Source organism: Lonchura striata, chromosome 24, assembly GCF_046129695.1.
Source record: "Lonchura striata isolate bLonStr1 chromosome 24, bLonStr1.mat, whole genome shotgun sequence".
In the NCBI taxonomy this organism is placed as follows: domain Eukaryota; kingdom Metazoa; phylum Chordata; class Aves; order Passeriformes; family Estrildidae; genus Lonchura; species Lonchura striata.
In genome coordinates this window covers 5,539,379-5,547,967 of record NC_134626.1, presented here as the reverse complement: position 1 = coordinate 5,547,967, position 8,589 = coordinate 5,539,379, and the positions used below count along the sequence as shown (strand labels likewise).

At 45.2% G+C, this 8,589-nt stretch overlaps 1 long non-coding RNA gene across 1 annotated transcript; it reads left to right on the top strand.

Moving 5' to 3' along the window:
• Nucleotides 1-308: 308 nt before the first annotated feature.
• Nucleotides 309-2,049, top strand: LOC110479733 (uncharacterized). Its single transcript, XR_002466984.2, has 3 exons — nt 309-359; nt 877-1,085; nt 1,802-2,049. It is a non-coding gene; the product is annotated as an uncharacterized LOC110479733 (long non-coding RNA).
• The last annotated feature ends 6,540 nt before the right edge of the window (nt 2,050-8,589 follow it).

Sequence of the window (8,589 nt, the reverse complement as noted above, 5' to 3'; positions counted from 1 at the left end):
CCTATCATTTATCAGCTGAGTGGAAGTAGGGCAGGTGACAAGGATTTAAAAGGGATGTGTTAGACCCTCATGTCTGGGTGTTCATGTAGGTTGTATGGGTTAGTGACAGAGCTGGGCACACACAGAAGTGCCAGTGGCAAGGAGAGACTGCTGAGCTGTGTGGAGTAACTGATAGAATAGCAGTTCAAGGCCCTTTTTTGCCTTTCTGGATTACAGGGCTGCAGTTCTGACAAGGAGGTGAAGAGCTGCTGGCAGCAAGCAGAGAAATACTGCCTGCAGAGGTGCTTCATTGTCTGGTCAGTTCAAACTCAGCATCATGTAAAGGCCCAGCAGTACTGCAGGCGCATTCAGCTGTCTAGGTAGGGATCATGCTTTCCAGAATTTGCCTAAAGCTCTCTGTTTTGAAAGCTTTATACTTGCTTTAATAAAAAAAAAGGAAAAAAATTCTTCCTCTAGCTATTTTATTTTGTCTTCAGTGGAAGTTTTGCAGCCCATTATTTTTGGGTTTTTCAGCTTCCAAATTACTATGTAGTAACACAATAATTTCTGTTTTGATGGAATGTCTCACAAATTAGAGCAAGCCCAGATCTGCTGATAACAAGTTCTGGTAACTTCCTATCCACTGAACCAGCCTTGCTCTCTACTGATTCCAAAGAACACAACAGGCTTGGCACAGCCAGGACAGAAAACCTTACTCTGAACAGCTTGTCCTGTCCATCATTTCCCCTGATATTTAATGGGGAAAGGATGTTAACAGACGAGATCTGTTACCAAAACTTCCTCATGTGTATGTTTGTTGTTAAATTTTCCATTGCAAAGATGTGTATCTCTGTGAGTTGTTCCTACAGTCAGTGCAGCCACCTTTGTCCTTCTCAGAGCCTTTCTCAGCTGGCACCACTGGGTCATGGAAAATAAGAGCCAAAAAGCAGCAGCAGCCCTAAAGCATGGAGTTCATTATTTCCAGCTGGCTTTCAGCCTGTGGAAAAGGAGACTGGCCCAGAAAGTGGAAGCTGACCGGAGATTCAGGTGTCACGTTCACCAGATGACTGCTGATGCTCTGTGGCATTGGCATTCCTGCTGGCAAAGTGAGTTACCCATCCCACTACATCACTTGTGTCTATAGAAGAGAGAAGCTCTTGGAGTAGTTGGGATGGAGAAGGTGACACTTTTGGCTGTAATTCTGTGCACTGCTCCTCTGGAAAGGCACATACTACTCCAGGAGTTAGTAGGTGCATGTGTCACTGCATTCTTCTGGCTATCAGCAGGACATGTGACCTACTGTTTTGTCATGCTTTGTATTAGGGAAGATGCTCCCTTGACACTTCTGCCTGCACTACCTGCAAAAAGAGTGTTCAGCAGTGTATTTTAGCAGCTGGGGAGTTAAATGGACTTCCATGCAGCATTTCAAGTTTGAACATGTCTCCTCAGACCAAGCAGTCTGGTTTTGCTTCAGTGGGAACAAGGTGTATCTTTAGGGGTGGCTTGCAATCCTGATTCCTCAAGGAATTCCATGTGTTGCAAGTACTTGCACTGTGCCAGGGAAGAAAAAACTCCCAATTTTTAATGGAAAACTGCCTTGCAGATAAGAGTGGAAATAATCTATGATCTCTTGCAGGGAAAATTTGAAAGAAGGTCTTACTGCCTTGCAGACAAAAACTTACAAGATGAATTGAAAAGTCTCTTTAGCTTCTAGAGAGAGGACAGGAAATCTTAGGAAGTTTGATCCCATTTGGTGTTTGCTCTTGTCTGCAATGGAGAAAGAGTCATTGGGCTGAGCTCAGGAAGGTGTGCTCTCTTGCAGGGAGGCATGCTCTGGGAGAACTGCAGCAGCGATGGGCTTGGCACAGCTGCCAAGAGAAGAAGAGGCTGATCCTGCAGAAATGGTATGACCAAACAAGGAAGCAGAAATATGCTGTTTTATTCTGGGAACGTCGTCTCCTGCACAGGTTTGTTTCTTGCTCTCAAAGCATTTCCAAGGGAAGCTCTGCATGAAGAGTAATTTATGTAGTAGTATTAAAAGCAGAGCTTGGGTTTGAAAATGTGGATGGCTCATGTGTAAATGGAGCTTCTGTAGGAGCACTTCTCTGAGGATGTCTATCTAAAGGGGTCTCTTACCTAAAGCCTCACACCCCACCTCATTTTTCCCATTCAAAAATCCTTTTCCTTCCAGAACTCACATTCAGTCTTAATTATGCAGGGTGGTATTTGTGCACTAAGCAAGGGAGAGATGCAAACAAATTTGTGTAGTTTAAAAATTGAAAACTTTATTTGCACTTCAGTATTTGCTGAAAGGAGTAGTGGGCAGAGAGCTTACATAAATCTGACATTTACAAAGTTAGTCTTTTAGGATTCTGAACACAGTGTGTTGATTTTAATTTAATGTGAAAAGTTGAGATTGATTTGTTCCTGCAGCAAAGCAATATAAAGCTTATGAAGGGAGAACCATGATATTCAACTCATCTTGGTGTTATTATAATATAGGTGAAGCTGTAGTCTGTCTTTGAGTCTTATGTTATATTGGCAGATCCCCAAAACACAAGAATTTAATTTCTTTTCTCTCTTAACTGTGTTCAGTGGCCTTCTCATTGGAAACAGTCTTGTTCATTGTTTATGTTGTATGGGGCCAGTGCCTACCACATAGTGCAGAGAGGTGTCCAGCTGTAGTGAACCAGGATTGTTGAAGTGTTTCTCTAAAATAATTCAGGAGGATAAGAATGAATAAGATTATTTATGCCAAGGGTTCATTTAAGGCATAAGTAGTGCAGGTTTGGCCCTACCAGGTTTTCTTTTGAATTGTAGGTTCAGACTGAGAGGACACAGAGATCTGCAGAGGAAATAGCAACTAAAAACCTGGTAAAACTTTGGTGGCTGTGGTGTTTAGACTCTGCACTTACCCCACCCAATTGCATTTTCCTCTGCAAATCTATCTTTGTGACTCCCTCATGGGAATTGTATTTAGGAGAAGCCCTTAATGTTGCTCTTTCCTGTTGAGTATGTCTGCCTTCTGAGTCTCCTTTGACAAGAGTACTTCTAATTTCTCACTTGGATGAGCTCTGTCTCTTTTGAGAGGGGCATTTTTCATGCTAGGATAACCTGGAATAGCTTCTCTTGATCTTCCAAAAAGCCTGCCAGGCACAGGATATTCACACCTCTGCCCTATGGTACAGTGGGCTGATTTGCATAATGAAGGTCCAAATGGAACAAGGAACCAAAAGGATAAGCCAGAGCTAAAAGCAGATTGCATTCTCTGGTTGCAGAGGAAGATTGGCCTCCTGTGCATCAGCCTGCGAGATACAGAGAGATTATTGTGGGGGTAGATTTACAGTGCTGATAATAGTAACTCCTGAAGTTGTTGATTTTTTGGAATAAAATTGCCTTTGTAAAGATTCTAGTTGCACATACCATGTATGCAGGGCCTTAGTTTGTGACAGCCAAGAAACAAAATCTGAATCTTGTCAACAAGCAGCTGCCATAAATGCTGCAAGCAGACTTCAGGAATCTGCTGGGTTCCATGCTGAAGGAGATTTTAACAGTTTTACTCTCATCCCATAATGAAAAAATAAAAATGCCTTCATCAAGCACCATCTTTCTGGTCAGCTGGTAGCACAGAGATAGACTGAAGACTGGCTAATATTTTTTTTTTTTTTTTTTTTTTTTTTTTTTTTTTTTTTGTGAGAGGGACTGAGTATGTGTACTGCAAAGCAGCCTAGGAAAAGCATTTGTTTTGTAGGCAAATTGTAGGCAAAGGAAAAGTGTAGTGTAAGATTGGATTCAGTTTGCAGAGGCCTTTGAAGAGGAGGATGCTAAAATGGCCAGAGGGAAGCAGAGTTTCTTGGGCTTTGAGTAGGTGAGAAGTAACAGTGCTGGGAACTTGAAGTAAAATGAGGACAGGTTTTCAGCAGAAAGATAGTTTAAGAGTCTGAACTTGCACCTCCCAAAGATGAGGCACTGGAAAAATACGTAGCATAGAGGTCAATGCATAAATCTTGATTGCAGGAGTAATAGGAACAGGCTTTTTTCTTGTTGAATGCTCTTTGGCTTGTTTTGGCCATTTATGTGGGATACTGCAGGGCAGGTGAGAAGGTGAAATTTGGTCTGACATGGAATTGTTACTCTAGGCATCTGCTTCTTTTCTGTGCTTGGAACTGTTTTTCAGGTGCCTTGTCACTTGGGCCCAGGTCACTGCATGTAAACTGAGGCAGCATGAGGCCCTCTTTTATTTAAAAAGAGTCAGAGAGCACCGTCTCCTGGTTGTGAGCTTTAATAAGTGGAGGAACAAACTCTGGAGAGCTGAACAAGTGCCAGGAGGGAGAAACCACAAGAGGCAGGAGCCCTCTCCAGGTAAAGCCTGTCACCGCTGGCGAGTGGCTACAAGAGGACAGCAAGCCCTGCACCTGGGATCTGTGGCTACTGTCAAACAAGTAAGAGAAGATAAAGCTCCCTAAGTATGAGAAGATAAAGGTCCCTATGAGACAGTTATTATTAACTCAGTGAGTCATGAGGCACTGAGATAGTGTGACAAAGCTTGTCTAAAAACCTGGTTTGATTTGTGGTGACTGCTTAGTCCCTGCTGTGAAATTCTTCACAGCCTGTGCACACAACTTCATCACCATAATCTGGCACTGATTGCAGCAACCATATGGAGCACAGCAATAAGGAAAGGGGACATTTTGACCAGAGAGATGAGAGCACTCCTTCCTCTCTGCTCAAAGATAAGATGGGATAATCACTGTCCCTGCAGAGCAGAGTGAGCTGCCAGAGTTACAGCTTTTTTCAAAAGACTCACAGCTAGCAAACTACAAAGAGGTCCATTGATTTGGAAGAGCTGAGTCAGTCCTGCTGGGATCTCATCTGTGCAGTTTCCAGCCTGGGGTCTAGCACATTAAGCTACCTGCAGAGCTGTGAGCCTGTCTCTCTGGTTTGTGTGAGTGCTGTGTGCATTGTTTACTCTTGGCTGCAGCTGTGTTATTTCTGTTTGCAGGCCTGCAACTACTGGACCAGAGCAGCTGCCTTTTCCCAGTGCTTACGGCAGCGCAGTACCCTCATAGGTGTTAGGAAAAGCAGGAAGATGTCTCTCTCTTGGCCCACAAGTAAGAAGATTCTCCCTCCTCTATTCCTTTCACAGACCCATGTGGGGAGTGTGAAGGAAGGGGATTGGTGTTTACCAGCTTAATGACTGGCATTCCTCTGTGGAGTAGGAGCTCATGGCAATCAAACAGTGGATTTCTTCTGTGTTCAGGAGTTAAAGGACTAAGGGCTCATGGCAGCTCTGATGGCTCCCTCTCTAGCTCCAAGATTAACTCCTGTGTGATTCCTCTTTTGTTTCTTAGAAAGCAGAAGAGGCAGAGAAGAACATTCAGCACCAACTGGACATTTTCCCAGTGCCATTCAGCGCTGGCTGGTGATCTACAGGAGCCAAAAAAGGGCTGAAAGGTTGCCAGAGAGACCTGATGTGGTAGGACCCTCTTGTGCACATCCAAGGATCCAGGAGAACACAGCAGAGGTGGACTTGGAGGAGCGGGCTAAGAAGTGGCTTGGGTAATTGTAGTGCAGGGCTCTGGGCTTCCTCTTGCTGATCCCATCAGGGAAGGGCTCCCTTGTATGGCTGGTAAAGCTTATTTGCTTCTTTTCTGCAGAAGGAAATATCTGAAGAGGTGGCATCACACAGTGGTACTGCACCAGTGCCACCATGACAGGAAACTGCTCTGTCTGCCAAGGGGATGGCATCAGTGGAGGGAAGCCAGCAGGGGGGTGATACTGGCTCACGTGCTGGTGAGTGTCCAGTGCCACTGGGGTGGCAGTGAGGGGTGTTACTGGGCAAGCCTGCTCTGCCTGTAGCCACTTACATCCTGGCCATTGTTCTTCTTGAAATGTCAGCTTGACAGACTGGTGTATCCACAGATTTAGTTGTGCTTTGCCCTTACAGATGGGAAGCTGAAACAGGATTTGACTGTGCAAAAAGTTCACAGCAGTTGTTATGATCTTTGTCCTCATCTGTGTTCCTGATACATCCCACTGGTGTCCACAGTTTACCAAGAGCTGTCATTTGGCTTCCCCTTCTGTTCATATCCATATTCTGCCTGGTTCCTGGGCATTAGCTGTGTGAGATGTGCTCTGGCCTGCCCAGGTAACAAGATAATGCCTGTATAGTGTGAGCATATCCACAGTCACTGAGGAACTGTGCTGGAGCACAATGGGGCATTGTCCTCTCCCCAGGGTACTGGGACTTAGGGACTTACTCAGCCACACTGTGCTGGAGAGAGTAGTTCAGCAAGAGCTCTGTTATTAGTCTGCTCTGTTTGTTACCAATGCAAAGTGTTTTAAGAGAGACTCAAGAAAGCAACTGGAACAAGCTGGGACTGGAGGGAAGTGTGGTAACGTGCCTGCCAGAGCCCCATTAATCTGTGTGCTGCCTCTTTTCCTGGCAGGACCAGCAGCGGCTGATAGAAAAGGCCTGGAGGGTGTGGAGACGAAGCTACTTGCAAAGCTGTGTGGTGCAGAAGCTTTTGGAGGAAGAAGCCAGGAGCCTCCTGTCTCAGGTAAGCATTTATGCCTTCTTCAATTCAGTGGACCTCAGTGGTACAAAAAGAACCCCAAAGAGACAACTGGTGTTCCCTGTATCTCTCTTCCCTGCACAATGCACTTGCTTAGGGAGAAGTTGAATACATCAAGGAATGGGACTTGCCAGTAAAAAAGGAAAAAAGCTTCCAGCTTTACATGGGTTCATCTATGGGTTTTTTTCAAAGCTTTGTGTCAGGAGTCAATTTCCCTGACATGTGCCCCCTTCCTGCTGTTATTAGTGATGTTAATCCCCTAATCCCCTGCCTCTTGAGACCCCACTCAGGGAAGAAACAGGCTCCACGTTGGTGCAGGAGGACTGTGCTGACTTGCATCCAGGGGCAAACAAATCACTATGAATTTGAGCAAGCAGGCAAAGCCTTCAAACTCATATACAGTTTGTTCCTCTGCCTGCCTCCTGAAGATTCATGCAGGATTATGGCCTCCTTCAAGGAGACAGGAGCAGGTACTGAAATTAGAGACCATTGATTTTTCTTCTCTCACTTTGATTTGTACTCTGCATGCCCCATATTGGCTCCAGGAGAGACAGGGAAGGGTTTTGAGTGAAGGGTAAGGCAGGTGGCAGAGCCATTGCTAGAAGGAAAGTTATGTTTACGGGTTCTGTAAGAATGGCTGCAGCCCCTCAAGGGTAACCCAAGTGTTTGATTTGTACACTTCCCTCTTTCAGGCCTTTGGAAGGTGGTGGCAGCTCACAGCATTCCAGTGTAAGGACAAAGGATCCTGCTGAATGGAGGGGGCCTGCCTGCAGCTGCTGCTCAATTCAGGACACGTGGAGGATGTGGCTCCTGTCACAACAAAGAGGTGGTCCTGTGCTATCAGGAAAGAACACTCTGCTCTTATGATAAAAGCAGTGTTGCCAGTCAGAAGGGTGACAGCCAAAGAACAACCAGGAAGAGATGGTACCTAGTGAAAGGTTCTCTTTAAAGGACTTGTATTTTACCTCCTTAGCAACACAAACTGAGAAGTTACTTAGAGTTGTGACGTTGCATTCTCTTCTTCTCTGGACCATGCTTTTGCTGGAGTTCTGATTTCCTTTTATTCAGTGTTTTTTCCCTGGACAGGAGCTTGGTATCAAGGGGGGAGTATGCAAATACAGTCTTAGAGATGAGCAGGAGTTTGTGGGTGCTGGATCCTGTTGATTTCAAAGTCTAGACTGGATAGGTGCAAACACAGGTTTTTATTTTTAGATTTCCCTTCTACCCTGGAGGGGGGTCAGATTTCTACATGGCTCCCACCTCCTCCCCCTGTCTAGTCCATCAGCTCTTCATTAAGCCTTTCAGTGGGTGGCCAACCTCCTGACTGCTTCCTGCTGGTTCATTTCTGTGCTGAATGGGCAAGGTATGAAGAAACCTGCTGGGAACAGCTGAGCACCAAAAGCTTTGCTGAGGCGAGACAGGCGTGTCTGATCCCCAGCCTTCCCATTACTTGCCTCTATGATTGATGCCTTGTAATTACCCTGGATATATGAGCCCGGTCTTGGACAGCTGTAACAAGAGGGTCTGAACAATCTGGAAAAGGCTTTTCTTCCGTGCTTGTTTGAAAGAGATGCTCACAGCATGGTGGGGATCTTGAAACCCCACTGGGAACTACTCCAAGGTAGTTTTCCTAGCCTGTGGCAGCTTTGCAGGATTGTTAAGTAAACAAAGCAGCCTCAGCAGCTTCCCCTGCCCCTTATTCCAATGCCTTGGGGCCTAAGGCTGTTAAGAGTCATTAGAAAGATAACCTATCTTTCCTGACCTAAGCTTATCTTTCCCTGCAGGCATTGGAAAAGAATATGTGACCTTGCAGAATTGAGCTAAATGGTGTAGCTGGTTACTTTTGGTAAATTCTAGGATTTACACTTTCTCCATTCTACCGTGGAACTTGGGCCATACTCAGGAAATGCATTGAAAGTGAAGGCAGAACTGTCCCAGAAAAAATTGATTTTCTTAAAAGTTTTCCCTCGTGCCAGGTGATGAATTAGCAAACAACACAAGTCTCTGCTAGAGCATGACCTAGTAAAATAGACAC